General features: G+C 45.0%; 2 long non-coding RNA genes across 2 annotated transcripts in view; both read right to left on the bottom strand.

The window, feature by feature from the left end:
- Positions 1–13,186, bottom strand: part of LOC134757290 (uncharacterized) — a 69,558-nt gene that overhangs the window by 46,967 nt on the left and 9,405 nt on the right. The window lies entirely within an intron of this gene.
- Positions 3,865–12,706, bottom strand: LOC101152076 (uncharacterized). The gene is made up of 4 exons (XR_010131090.1): positions 12,581–12,706; positions 11,854–12,011; positions 4,935–5,063; positions 3,865–4,309 (listed from the first exon to the last, which is right to left on the bottom strand). It is a non-coding gene; the product is annotated as an uncharacterized lncRNA (long non-coding RNA).

The following is a 13,186-nucleotide window of genomic DNA, read 5'->3' as shown; positions in this document are numbered from 1 at the left end:
ATCCCAGGCAAAAGGCATCTGTCACCAAAACAAGTGGCCCGCCATTTCAGCAGGGAGCAAAAGCTGGGAACAAATGGTGTTTTGTCTAAACAATTGTTTCGAAAAGCAATTCATTTTCCAGGATGGCTTCTTTTTTTAATTATGTTGGTTCCCTAATTAGGTTGGGACACAAAAATAATTTCCAATGTACAGATAACAAATGCCTCCATCTGAGGGAATCAGCTGTCCTCAAACTGCCAACCCTGGTGAATCACCACCTGCCAGGGATGGAGGAGCCTCAGAACCAGAGGCCACAATGTGAGATCCTAAGAGGAGAGGGTAAGCCGGGCGCAGTGGCTCATGCCTGTAATCCCAGCACTTTGGGAGGCTGAGGCAGGCAGATCATGAGGTCAGGAAATCGAGACCATCCTGGCTAACATGGTGAAACCCCACCTCTATTAAAAAAAAAAAAAATACAAAAAGTTAGTCGGGCATGGTGGCGGGTGCCTGTAGTCCCAGCTACTCGGGAGGGTGAGGCAGGAGAATGGCGTGAACCCAGGAGGCGGAGCTTGCAGTGAGCGAGATCGTGCCACTGCACTCCAGCCTGGGCGACAGAGAGAGACTCCATCTCAAAAAAAAAAAAAAAAGGAGCGGGTAAAAGGTCACACACAAATTAGAGACCAGAGACAATGCACTCTTGACTCTGAGTGTAATGTCTGGCCAGTAACTGTTACTAATATAAATATTATCATTATTGTCATTACTATTGTTATTATTTTAGAACCAGACAGAGCTAGGCTTGAGTCCTGAGCCTCCACTTACTAGTTATAAGCCCCTTTTTAAGTGTCAACTTTTTCATCTGCAAAATGGGTGAATAATTTCCATCATCTCAGGATGATCAAATAAAAAAATATGTAAATTGTCGGGCCCTTAGTAAGCAACTTATCATTCTTAATTAACATTTAAAAATAGGTAGAAAAAGACCCAGAGGAAAAAAATAGCACTGTGGTTAAGGGCACAGATCTAGAGCTGGATTGTAGGGGTTTGAACTCAGTTTACCATTTATTAGCTATGTGGCCTTAGGCAAGCTACTTACCCTCTAGCGCCTCAGTTTCTTCATCTTCCAAATGTGGATAACAACAATGATTATGATAGTGATGATGGTGGTGATAATTCATATGTCATAGGGTTTTATGAGAACAGATGCATACAGTAAGTATTATAAAAGTGCTAGCAGTTATTAATTCCAATTTTGCCTCACTCCCGCTAGGTCTTGAACTCAAGTTTCCAGCTATGAGTCCTGAGTTCCTCCTGGCCTCTGACAACAGCTGCCTAGGCCACGGGGCAGAGTGAGGAGAGAGGGGTCCCCCACCCACTTTCCACCAACACTGCCTCAGTTCTGTGCCAGACCTAGCTCTGCCATCTCTTGATTGTGTGACTTGAGCAAGTCCCAAGGCCTCTCTGAGTCTCCTTGCCTCCTCTTTAAAGGGGGTATACTAATTTTTGTCCTCCCACCTTCTGGGCCACAGTGAGAACTTGGTGTGAAAATTCTTTGAACGCTGAGCAGGAGTGAGGCAAAATTGGAATTAATAACTGCTAACACTTTTATAATACTCACTGTATACACCTATTCTCATACAACCCTATGACATATGAATTATCACCACCACCATCCCTAGCATAATCATCATTATCATCCACATTTGGAAGATGGAGAAACCGAGGTGCTAGAGGGTAAAAAGTGCTAGTGGCTGAAAGTGGACCTAGGAGCCACATGAACCAAGAAGATGAGTGAGAACAGATAACACTGCATGGCTAGCTACGAAGGTGGGCAGGAAAAACTAAGGGTGATAACTTTACCTGAATTGATTTGACCTGTAGGGCCATTAACTTAATGCCTCCCACTTGGTTAGGAGCAAAGCCAAGCCTGACTGCAGCTACTTGCAGCCTATTGCCTCTGCTGCACAGATTAGAGAGAAGAGAGCAGTCGCCACAGAGGAGGAGGCCAGTCAGGGTCGGGACTAGGGTGAGATGAGCAAGGTGCCTAGGGCACAAAATTTAAGGAAGCCCCCACCCTCCAGATTGTGCAAGTGCCTCCTTGGTGCTTCACTTGCCTTACCCTAGCCCTGACCCTGAGATGAAAATAGGCCCCAGCCTGGGGATCAGGACCCCTGTATTGAGGTCCTGGTTCTGCTACTTGCCAGGCAATTAGGGAACTGGATTTACCTCTTCCCAAAAATAGAGGTGTGCATCCCTACATTCAAGAGTGATGTGAGGACCAGGTGAGAGGTGCTGAGCTCATACAGTAAAGGCAGCCTTTAGTGACCACCTGCTCTGCAGACAAGGAGACATGCTCCCCACCTGCACTCACCAGCCTCTCCTTTACCCCCACTCCATAGCCCAACCTGTGTGTTCACTCCTAGTCTAGGCCCCACATCCCTGCACAGGCTGCTCTTACCTTCTCTCCAGGCCACAGGACCCTCCCCTTCTCGTCTCTGGCTGTCTCAATCTTCTACCTTTCCTTCTCTAACTGCCAAGCTCCTCCTCGCACCCCTGCCCCATTAGCTCCACAGGACACACATGAGCTGCTCTCGCCCCTGAACCATTTTCTGTGTGCTGGCCTCAGATCTCCAGCAAGAAGGGTATTATGGACTTAATTTTGTCCCCCTAGAATTCATATGTTGAAGCTCTAATCCCCAGTGTGACTTTCTTTACTTGGAAATAGGACCTTTAAGGGGCTAATTAAGGTTAAATGAGGTCATAAGTATAGGGCCCTAATCCAATAAGACTAGTATCCTTCTAAGAAGAGGTAGAGATGCCAGGAGTGTGCACCCACAGAGAAAAATGCCCTGTGGGGACACAACCAGAAGGTGCCATCTACAAACCAGAAAGAGAGGCCCTACCAGAAACCAACCCTGATGGCATCTCCATTTTGGACTTGCAGCCTCCTGAACTGTGAGAAAATTAAGTTCTGTGGTTTAATCCTGTAGTACTCTGTTATAGCAGCCTGAGCAGACTGATAAAAAAGGGCCTGTATCACATTTCACATGTGATCTTGGATGGTCACTTCCTTCCTCCAAGACTCTTTCTGCAGCTGAGAAAAGGAGTTAGCATGGCTAGGTGGTTTTCCACCAGCAAAGTCACAGAAGCTTGAAACAGATGAACTGCACTGCCAGGGAAGGTGTGCTCTGAAGACGCTATGTGTGATGAGGCTAAGGGGCAGGGCCAGGTTGTGAGGGTCCTGCTAAGCCACGCAAAGGGCTGTCTCCTTTCTGAGGAGGGGCAGAAAGGAGCCATTGGAGAGTTTTGAAGAAGGGAGTGATATGGTTTGTGCTTTAGAAGGGCCACTCTGGCTGCTATGTGGGACCTGGATTGGAAAGGCAGTGAGGAAGGTGACATGGAAAGCCAAACATGGGGTGCTGCAGGAGGAGGGACAGTGTGAATGACATCAGGAGACAGAATAGATAGGATGTGCTTGTCTGGATGGGGAACAGGGAGGTTAGGGATGCTGTGCCCCATTCTCTACTCAGGAAGTGGCTGGGTGGGCTGGACCAGGGTAGAGAGGGGCCTATGGATGCGGAGGTACTTTCTACATTGTGGTGGCAGGGGCCGGCGGGGGGGCTGTTGTCTACCCTAGCAGCAACAAAATACTAGGTACATGACAAATGCTTGAAAAATATTGGCTCAATAAATAAATATGAAGAAATGAAATGTTAAGGTTACCACCTTGGTCACACTCTTGGTCTAAAATGGAATCTCAGCTCCCAATAATGAAGCTGGCAATCCCTTTAATTACCTCTTTGACCTCTCAACCAGCCATACCCCAGCAGGACCAGAACCAGAACTCAGATCCTACTACTCAGGGGCCATTTGCTATGGGACTGATGCTTTCCCACTCAACACCTGTTTTAATTCCTGCAACAACAGTCTGAGGGAGAGGAGATCAGCCCCATTTTAGAGATGAGGAAACTGGGGCTCAGAGAGGCTCAGCAGCTGGTTCCAGGCCACCTTCCTTCACTCCATCCCATGGTTTCTTGTTTCCTTGAAGGCTACGAACTCTTCACCTTTGATACAGAACAAGAACAAATTCCTGGAAGTCCTCTGCTGCACCACTTGGCTGGAAAATATTTCTTTAAAAAGATATGCTGTCATCTTCTCCTTTTTTCTTCATATTTCAGAGTCTTGGGCTGCAGCTCTTAATCTGCTGGAAAATATAGCCTAGCCATGTATCCTGTCACTCTGATCTGAGGCACAGCTCTCAACCACAAATTATTTCCACTTCTCATTAAGAATATTCATTCATCACATTCTATCCAGGGCCCAGTTATTCCTCCCTGAAACATATAATTAGAATAAAATTAAAAATTCAGAGTGTCAGAATATTCCCTGGCCTGACCCCTTATTGTCACATGGGGAAACTGAGGCCCAGAGAGGAAAAGGGGCCAGCCCAGCATCACATAGCCACTCCATGGACTTGAACCCCCATTTCCTGACTCCCCCTCCAACTGTCCTCCCACAGTCCTTGCATACTGTAAATGAAATCAAAAACTACATGCAGGTCACTCTTGCCAATCTGCCGTTTTGTTTGAGATGGATTCTGTGTGGTTTTATTACTGAGTTCTGAGCTGCCCACTGGGCCCTCCCTTCACTCACTTGCTTCTAAAAGAGAAATAACCATGTAGCAGAAACACATGCTAACGTGGTGGTGTAAAGACCCCATGGAACAAGAAAAGGTGAGCAGAAAGAGATTTGGGGCAGTTGAAAAAAAGGTGGGAGCCAAAGATCAAAGAAGCAAATGAACCCCTATTTTGAACATCTACTCATCTCAGACACTGTGTTAGAAAAGGTGCGTTCATGTTCTTGTTTAATCCCCTATGAGGAGATTATTAAGACTTCCATCTTAAAGATGAGCAGATTGAGGCTCAGGGAGATTAAAGTAACTTGTCCAAGGTAACTTGCCAATGGGGTGGAAGGATTCACAGTCTGTTTAACCCCAAGTCCAGTACTCAGTCTGTTACATCTGGCTCTCTCTCATGTACAGATTATGTGCCCTTGGGTAGGTCTTTTCCCTCAAGCGGCCCCATCTGGAAAATGAAACAAGTATAGCTTCATCACTGGAGAAAACCAAGAAAAAATAGAACAGTAAGAGACACAATTAGAAAGAGACAAAGGGAGAACCAAGCCTCTCTGCCAACCAAAGCCATTAACAGCAAACTCTGCTGATCAGAGCAGAGGTGGGTTTGTGTGCATATCCACTGCCATCCCCACCCTACCCCCCAGGTGTCCACTTTAATATGACTCAACCTCTCCCAGGTTGCTCCTTAGCTCTTTGGAATGTCCCCCCACCAAGGGTAGGGCCTCTGATGGGTTTCCTCTTCCCTGCACTTGGCTCCCAGACTTTTGAGGCCCTCCCTCAGTGCCAGCCCAGCAACAAGCTCACAACCTCCCTTCCTGCCAGGGAGGCCAGAATAGGGAAAGGAAAGGGGCAGGGAAGCCTGGGTCCCTTCCAAAATGCCCATCATGTCCATACTAGGTACTACAATCTCAGAGTCATTCAAGTATGTGTGAGGCCCTATGCAGGGACACAGAAAGACAAAACTGCAAACAAAGAGCATTAACCTGGTTGAGCCTCAGTTGCCTTATCTGTAAAATGGGCACAGTCTTCTTCATTTAATCCACACACAACCTATGAGGTAAGTGTAATCGTTAACCCCATAAAAGTTCAGCCCAATTCACAGAAAGTGCTCAGTAAACTAGAACTATTATATTACACAAAAGCACAGTCCCTGCCCTCAAAGAGCTCCCATCTTAGTGAGGAGGGTGTGTACCCAAGTAACAAGGTTTGCTACCATTAGGTGAACAACTCCTCTTTTCAAGCACTGAATCTGTGGTATTTCTAACCTTCACAGAATCCTACAAGTCCTAGCATCTTCCATTTGGCACTGAGGAATCTCAGGCCCCTAAAAACTTGCTTCAGGTCACTCAACTAGGATTCCAAATATTAATACCTCCTCTCAGCCCACTCTGTTACAAAGTAGAGATCAAGAATCTCTGGAGTTGACATCCAGGCCAAAGTCTGTATTATTCCTCATTAGCTCTTTTGGAGGCCTCGATTGGGACATTAGAAGAAATCAAGCCAGGAGGAAGTCCCAGCCAGCCAGCTGGGGGCTGGCCTGGAACTGTAGAGGCCTCCGAGGCAAGTGGGTAGCCAAGCCAGAGAGTGCCCACTTCATGGAGTTTTTAGAAGGAGCCACTGGGAAGGGCCAAGCTTCCCCGCTACAGAGCCTCTGGGAGGGTCCGGCAAGACCGACAAAGAGGCTGGGGCCATACCCAGGTGGCAGAGAATTAGGCCTCACCGTGACTATGAAGATGGAGAGGAAGGGATGCCCTGTCAACAAGCATCCACAGGACTATCCACTTCAACCCTTTGGGGGATACAAGGAAAATGCCTGAACCCCCACCCTCCTGAAGCCTTCACTTCCCTCTGTGGGAGGGGCCCTAAACATAGGAGAAGGGAATAAATTATTCTTCATAACAACCCCATGCTGCAAAAGTTATCATAAATCCCAATTTTCAGATGAGGAAACAAGGCTCTGAGAGGGGAAGCAATTTGCTCCAAATCACACAGATAATGAAGCTAAGCCCCTCTAGTTTTTGCTCCTCTGAGCCACATCACTCATCCCCTCCTTGTCCAGTTTCTCTTGTTCTTATAAGAGGAGAGGAAGGAACATATGGACCTTCACCATGGTGTTCCTATGGGCTGGCTGCATGAGATGCACTTCTAAAGATTTTTAAACATACTGATCCCCAGATCCTGCCCATGCAGATTCTGATTCAGATGGTTTGGACAGATTCTACAAATCTGTACTTTTAAATAAGTGCTGAAATTAATTCCAACTTTCAGTGGTGGCTAAAAGCAAGAGGACTCCCTTGAAATATTCCTCATTTCCTACCTCTAGCCCGAGGCCCAGTGAGTAGCGTGAAAAGCAGCTTCTGCACAGCAAAAGAAACTACCATCAGAGTGAACAGGCAACCTACAGAATGGGAGAAAATTTTTGCAATCTACTCATCTGACAAATATCCAGAATCTACAAAAAAACTCAAACAAATTTACAAGAAAAAATCAAACAACCCCATCAAAAAGTGGACAAACGATATGAACAGACACTTCTCAAAAGAAGACATTTATGCAGCCAACAGACACAAGAAAAAACGCTCATCATCACTGGCCATCAGAGAAATGAAAAGCAAAACCACAATGAGATACCATCTCATACCAGTTAGAATGGCAATCATTAAAAAGTCAGGAAACAACAGGTGCTAGAGAGGATGTGGAGAAATAGGAACACTTTTACACTGTTGGTGGGACTGTAAACAGTTCAACCATTGTGGAAGACAGTGTGGCAATTCCCCAAGGATCTAGAACTAAAAATACCATTTGACCCAGCCATCCCATTACTGGGTATATACCCAAAGGATTATAAATCATGCTACAGTAAAGACACACGCACACGTATGAGTATTGCGGCACTATTCACAATAGCAAAGACTTGGAACCAACCCAAATGTCCATCAATGATAGACTGGATTAAGAAAATGTGGCACATATACACCATGGAATACTATGCAGCCATAAAAAAGTATGAGTTCACGTCCTTTTTAAAGACATGGATGAAGCTGGAAACCATCATTCTCAGCAAACTATTGCAAGGACAAAAAACCAAACACCGCATGTTCTCACTCATAGGTGGGAATTGAGCAATGAGAACATATGGACATAGGAAGGGGAACATCACACCCCGGGGCCTGTCATGGGGTGGGGGGAGGGGGGAGGGATAGCATTAGGAGATATACCTAATGTAAATGACGAGTTAATGGGTGCAGCACACCAGCATGGCACATGTATACATATGTAACAAACCTGCACGTTGTGCACATGTACCCTAGAACTTAAAGTATAATAATAAAAAAAAAAGGTCATTTTGCATACTGTGAGTTGAGAGTGACACTTCATGTCTTCCATGCACGGATTTTCTCTACAGTCTATAAGAATTAAGATTTATTTATTCTCTGGCTTACTAATTCTAGGAGACTAAGTTCTATGATTCTGCAATTTTGTTTATTGGTCTGGCTAAGCAGGGGATGGTGTAGACTCTGCAGGTTCCTGCTAAAGAATAAAGAGGAGACAGGCAGAACAGGCCTGGGGGCATTGAAAAAAGGCTTTGCCCACTATGTATCATTTTGCCAGCCTATAGCACAGAGGCTAGCAGAGTGTAAGTGGTCAATGAATACTTCTTAAGTGAATAATGTATTTATCAGAGTTACGAGTTTTGGAAAACCAGCTGAAACTTGGCTAGATTTCAAGAGGAAGGAGGCCAGGCACAGCGGCTCACACCTGTAATCCCAGCACTTTGGGAGGCTGAGGCAGGAGGATCACTTGAGCCCAGGAGTTCAAGACCAGCCTGGGCAACACAGTGAGACCCTATCTCTACCAAAAAAAAAAAAGTAAATTTAAAATAAATTCAAAAGGAGAATACTGAAGTATCTCCTATGACTGAGGTGCAGCTGGGCCTCAGAAATGTCAGAAACCAGGGACTCAAATGCCCCAGGCCTCTCTTCACTCATCTTGACCTCTTTCTGCATATCAGAATTATTTCATCCATGGCAGAAGTGACATTCCCCCATATGGCACAAAATGAAACCACCTATACCTCCCATGCCTCATATCCAACAACCCCCACCATCAGAAAGACCTAGGACTTTCTTCCCTTCATTCCAGTTTTTAAAATCCCAAGAAAGCCCCTTAATCAACCCAACTAAGTTAGGGGTGCACCTCTAGCCAAGTGGATGGGATTAGTTAGTGCAGACACTGTTCCTAAAGAAGAAGGAATTGTTATGAGTCAGGCAGTTACTCCTATTGGTGACTATTACCAAAAAAAAAAAAAAAAAAATTAGTATTTCTATTGTATAGCATGGCACAGTCAATCTTGCATTTTCATATTCTTATTTTTGGTCCTCAAAACAACCATGATTGGGGCAGTAGGAAAGAGATAGTCTTCCTTGTTTGACAGGTGAAAACACTGAGGCTCAAGAAGGTTACATGGGACATAAGGGCACACAGCTAAGTTCCAGAGCTGGGACTAGACCCCAGGTCTTCTGACTTCTACTCATGTATTTGATGAGCAAACGAATAAATGAATAACAATGGTAACAGTTACCATTCAGTGCCAGGCCCTTTACATAAATTATTACACTTAACTCCTACAACTACCCTATAGGTATAGTTTATGGGTGAGGAATTTGAAACTCAGAGTTGTTATGTGGCTTATTCACATTTAACTCAGAAGGGGCAAAGCTAGGATTGGATGTACAATGTCTCTCATGTGAAAATCTGAGCCCTTTCTTTTGCTACATTCTGCTGAAAGGCCGTAATACCAGCGTCATGTGGTTTGGGAAATGCCAGAAGTCTCTCAGCTCAAAATCTTCTCTCCCATTGGCCAGCTAAAAATGTATGGCATTCCTAATTTCCTGAGCCCAAATCTGCTCTTATTCAAATGCATATGTATACCAGGGCAAGGGCTAACCACTCTAAGTCAGTGGTTCTCCAGGTGTGGTCCCTGGACCAACAGCAGCAGCAACAGCAGCTGGGAACTTGTTAGAAATGCACACTCTGGCCGGGCGCGGTGGCTCACACCTGTAATCCTGGCACTTGGGGAGGCTGAGGTGGGCAGATCACTTGAGGTCAGAAGTTCGAGACCAGCCTGGTCAACATGATGAAACCCCATTGCTACTAAAAATACAAAAATTAGCCAGGCACGATGGCACGCACCTATAATCCCAGCTACTTGGGAGGCTGAGGCACAAGAATCACTTGAACTTGGAGGCGGAGGTTGCAGTGAGCCAAGATTTCACCACTGCACTCTAGCCTGGGTGACAGAGTAAGACTCTGTCTCAAAAGAAAGGAAAAAAAAAAAAATGCACATTCTATCACATTCTGTGGCTGTGATGCAAAAGTCAGAAAATAACTGATGCTGGCGAGGTTGCAGAGTAAAGAAACACTTATACACTGCTGGTGGGAATGTAAATTAGTTCAGCCATTGTGGAAAATAGTCTAGAGACTTCTCAAAGAACTTAAAATAGAACTACCCTTCAACCCAGCAATTTCATTATTGGGTATATACCCAAAGGAATAGAATCATTCTACCATAAAGACACATGCATGCATATGTTCATTGCACCACTATTCACAATAGCAAAGACTTGGAATCAACCTAGATGCCCATCAACAGGATAAAGAAAATGTGGTACATATATATCATGGAATACTATGCAGCTATTTTTTTAAAAATGAGATCATGGCCTTTGCAGCAACATGGATGGAGCTGGAGGCCATTATCCTAAGTGAATCAATGCAAGAACAGAAAGCCAAGTACCTCATGTTCTCACTTATAAGTGGGAGATAAACACTGAGTACACATGGACACAAAGAAGGGAACAATAGGCACTGGGACCTACTTGAGAGTGAAGGGTAGGAGGAAGGTAAGGATTGAAAAATTATCTATTGGCTATTATGCTGATTACCTGGGTGACAAAATTATCTGTACACCAAACCCCAGCAACATGCAATTTACCCATGTAACAAATCTGTACATGTACATCTTGAAATTAAAATAAAAGGGAAAGAGAAAAAAACAAATGCACATTCTAGGGCTCCACCCAAGGCCTACTGTTATAAGCTGAATTATGTCCTCCCCACCAAATTCACATGTTCAAGTTCTAACCCCAAGTACCTCAGAATGTAACTGTATTTAGAGATAGCGTCTTTAAAAAAATTAAGTAAAATGAGGTCGTTGAGGTGGGCCCTAATCCAATATGACTGGTGTCCCTATGAGAAGAGGAGATTGGGACATAGACACACACAGAGGGAAGACCATGTGAAGACACAAGGAGAAGATAGCCATCTACAAGCCAAGGAGAGAGGCCTCAGGAGAAATCAACCTTTTTGAAAGCTCAATCTCAGACTTCTAGTCTCCAGAAATGTAAGGAAATACATTTCTGTGGTTTAAGCCACCCAGTCTGTGGCACTTTGTTATGGAAGCTCTAGGGAACTAACACACTTAACTAAATTAGAAATTCTGGGGCCTAGCGGTTTGTGTTGAAACAAACCCTCTGGGTCATTCTGATGCACACTAGAGAGAACCACCACTCTAACCCATTATCAGACATTTCTACCTCTTTGTTGCTGGGATGTGTAAATGTAAGCCTGGGCTTAGCTTTGGCTATTGTTCTAGCTTGGTGGGGACAGTCCACCTAGGACAATGAAGTCATATGTAAAGAGAAGCAAAGATTAAATATATATACAGAGAGAGAGAAGGAGTGAGATGAGAGTGTTCGAGGCCATCGAAAGCCACTCTAGGATGACCCTGGCCAGCTTACTCCAAAGTTTTGATACAAAGTCATCTTTCTCAGTTTTATGTCCACAAATAGAGTAAAAGCTCTCAATAGATAGGGCTGGGATTTTTTTCCTTTTATATGCTCCACAGCCCTGAGCACTAGATTCATGGAATAACAGTTGTCTTCTAAGTAATTTGCCCAGTGAACTCTCTGAGAGCCACCCTCCTTTCCATTCCTATGGCCACGGCTGAGTGCTGGCCTCATCAACTCTTACCTAAATCCTTGTAACAGCCCTTAACTGGTTATCCAACCTCTCTTCCTCACCCTCCCATATCTACCTTGCAGCTGGAATAAGCCAGTTAGTCCTCTGGCACTTCCTGATCACATCACTTTCCTGATGAACACCTTTCAGTGCCCCCGGCTTCCCCCCACTGCCTTAGAGTCAAGGTCAAGCTCATTGCTCAGAATCAGAGTCCTCACCTTTGGACTGCTGCTTCTCTGGGCTGGTGCATCTTTTAGTCCCAGAACCTGGGGCAGGAGACTGGTTAGCTAGTCACCAAATCCATTTCACTTTCCTTCTGGGAACACATCTAAACTATAGTCTGCAGACTGCCTTGCAGATGTCCATGTGTTAAGTTCTAGCCAGTGAAATGTAAGAGGAAGTGATGAGTGCCACTTCTAAGCTTGGCCCATAAAAACTTCTTGCATCATCCTGTATGCTCTCTTTCCCCATTTGCGGGCTGGATGTCAGTGCCCAGTGTGACCTTGGAAGCCACATGGACAATGGCAGAGCCTCCGTTAGCCCGTGTTACTGAATAATGGTAAGGTGCAGAGTACCCTTCCTCCTCCATTGCCACAGATTGAACTTTATGTGAGCGAGAAATTAACATCTATTACACTAAGCTATTGACCTTTTAGAGTTTTAGCTGTTACAGCAGCTGGTGTTCAGTAGAAACCAAGGTCTTGGTTATTCCCGACTCCTTCGGGGACTTCAAAAGAGCTTTGCTATGTCTCTCTGTTCCCTCTGCTTCATCCTCCTGTCCAATGTCAACCACCCTTTAAGTCCAGCTCCAATCTCTCCTCCTTCACAGACACCCCACACTACAGGCTAAAATAGACCCCTCCTCTCTCTGCCCTGTGATACTGTTGGCATTTACTGAGTGCTAATCATGTGCTAGGCTCTGTAGTGAGCCACCACAATCATTACCTCTTCTAATCTTGGCTACTACATGAAATAGATGCTTCTATTCTCCCCAATTTAGAGATGAAATGCAGAGGATTAGGTCACTTGCCCAAGTTCACATGGCTAGTAAGTGGCAAAGTTAGGATTTCACCTCGGGAAGACTGGCTCCAGAGGCCCCACCCTTAATTGTGACATGACACTGCCTCTACATACCACCATTAATGTTCTCATAACCTCCAAGAATTTCTCCTATGGTGGGATTTTTCAGTGCAAATTAAATACAATATGATCCTTTAATTAAAGAGCGCAATTTATACTGAGCAGATCACAGTTAGTTATAACACAGTGGAGGGGAGGAATCTGCTACAGGTGAACTAGAGAAGGAGATGGTAGGCGCTGAAGAAGGTGTGTCCTGATGTCTTTAGGATGCCTCCTTAGAGGGACTCGATGCTTTGTTACTCCAGCAGAGGATTGTCAAGGTGACTGGAGGTCTGAGCTAGTGATAGTGCTGGGTGACAGGGGAAAAAAGGCTGTTCCTCTTGAACAAAATCATGAGGAAGTCTAAAACTGGATTTGCTCTGTGATGTTCATCTTTTACAGCCATACACTTATAGCTGTAAAAGCACCTTT

This window comes from Gorilla gorilla, chromosome 1 (genome assembly GCF_029281585.2).
Source record: "Gorilla gorilla gorilla isolate KB3781 chromosome 1, NHGRI_mGorGor1-v2.1_pri, whole genome shotgun sequence".
Classification (NCBI taxonomy): Eukaryota; Metazoa; Chordata; class Mammalia; order Primates; family Hominidae; genus Gorilla; species Gorilla gorilla.
Note: the sequence above shows the minus strand (reverse complement) of the source record. Positions and strands in the feature narration are given on the sequence as shown.